The sequence below is a fragment of the Hetaerina americana genome, unplaced genomic scaffold, assembly GCF_022747635.1.
Source record: "Hetaerina americana unplaced genomic scaffold, ioHetAmer1.1.p SCAF_13, whole genome shotgun sequence".
NCBI classification, from domain to species: domain Eukaryota; kingdom Metazoa; phylum Arthropoda; class Insecta; order Odonata; family Calopterygidae; genus Hetaerina; species Hetaerina americana.
Genome location: NW_027286403.1, coordinates 4,746,137 through 4,748,372, shown reverse-complemented (window position 1 = coordinate 4,748,372; position 2,236 = coordinate 4,746,137).

The window sequence follows — 2,236 nt, the reverse complement described above, 5'->3', positions numbered from 1 at the left end:
GCAAAGAGTTTCAGATGTAGGAATTACACATCATAAGCATAATAGAATTTCATCAAGCCCTTGAGGAATAAAAGGGCAGTAAAGCCCCAGGGCCAGATCTAACATAGCTAACAGTAGATAGGGTCAAACAAGCACTTCATATTAAAAGCAAATTGTTGACATGTGAAGGAATCAAGACAGGCATGAAACAGTGTATGTAAACCCATTAATAGATTATGGCATTGTAAAGGGTAGAAAGCTGGACCATTCTAGAATAAGTTTAATTTCCCACCACAGTTTATCACTTGTCTCTTTGAACTCCCTTCTAAATTATATTTTTTCACCTTAATTTCACTTATTGCATTTGATTTCCCTTTCTTTATATGTTCCAATCTTTCTTCTACTATGCCCCCTTGGTGTCCTCACTTGTATTTGTATTTTTTCAATTCCATTTAGTGCTCTTTCGCTTCATCTCAGTTGGTACTTCTGTATTCTATTTCCTTAATCTTCTTCCTTGTTTTACCTATTGTATCTATCATTACTCTTAATTAGTACTGTGTTATGATCTGATGCTACATTGGCTCCTAGGGAATCGTGCAATTTAACTATTATTTCTCTAAATCTGCACCTAAATATAATGTAAGTTAACTGATATCATATCTGAATCTCATGCAATTTTTCACCTATGGCTATGCCTGTTGTGGACTTAAAGCCAAGTACTTGTTATGATTAAACCACTTCTCCAGCAGAACTATTGTTTTCTATCCAGGATCATTCTTTCTTCCAACACAATAATTCCAAATTCACTCCTGTCTCTACCTTGGCACACCATGGTCCAATCCTTAATCATCATCCGTTGTTTCTTTTCAGGGACATTAGCAATTATTTCCACAAATTGATCCTATACGCTGTCAATTTCTTCCTCCTTATGATTAAATGTTGGCTTCTATACATGAATATTTATCAAGTTCATTGATTCAGCCTTTGCTTTTGCTAATAATTCTAGCACTTATTTGTTCTATGATTACTCTTCTCCTTGCTAACTTGTTGAATACCACTGCCACCCCTCGATGATTCTTCCCCTCTTTTGTATATTAATTTAAAAGGTATCCTGAAAAGTTTTGGAGAAATAAATTAATTTCTTATATTGTTATAATGCCTCCAAATTCTTCCAAGTTCATTTCTTGAACATTGACACAGTTTTGCCAGCGGTTTCCTACAACTTGAAGGCTCGAAGGCAATGCTTGCAAGCTTCTCTGATGGCAATGTAACAGTTTCAGAGTGTAAAAATCACTTCTCTGATGGCACTTAGAGTCCCATGGTGGTATCCTTTGAGGGAGGATTTCACTTCTGGAAATAGGAAATAGTCTGCTGGTGCAAAGTAAGGGGGTAGGGGAATCATCACAGTACCATTGCAGAAGGTCTTTGCAAACAGACACTCAACATGCAGACTACACAAGCAGGCATCAAGTCACTCCCCAGGGGTTCACTAAAAACTCGATCTAGCCTTAGCAAATGGTCACAGGCGATTAGGGCTTGGAATGTATTGCATGTCAGATCCCTTACCATTGAGCCTGCGTAGTGGGCATAGAGTCACGCCAGGAAAAAATTGTACGTGATACTTTTTATCCAAACCATGCATATCGATTACTCCGGTAATTCCCATTAGTCTTCCATCTCACCTCTCACAGCCCTACAATATCTATATTTTCTCCTTTTCTTATATATCTCTTGCTCTGTATTTTCTAATTTCCTTGTCCTAAAAAATTTTACATTCCAAAGTCCAATTGTTACTGGTTGGGTCCTCATCTCCCACGATGCTGCTGTCGATTTTGCTTTGCTAGCTTTCCATGAGATGAAAACTGTGGAAGCCATGCCTCTCCGACCACTAGCCACCAAAAACACTGGCCAGTTGCCGAAGCCCTTGGTTTCCAGGACTCATTCTCTGATCTATGACCACCTAAGTTGCATTGGAAAATTAATTGAAGTGGTATCCTGTTGCCTTCCTCAATCGTGTTTTATAATGTCACGCATCAACAAATGGCCATTCCATTAAGGCCAGAGGCCTTTTCAGCCACATCACCGAGGAATGGATGCATTGAATGCTTTTCTTATTGCTCCTATCCTTGAACCTAAATGACATGGGTGGATCCTATCAAGAGCAGTTGTCCTTCCTCCTGCCAGCATGGCTCTCTGGATGATCGGGGCCTTCGGTATAGTCATTAATATTTATGATAAGCTATTTCTATCAGATCTT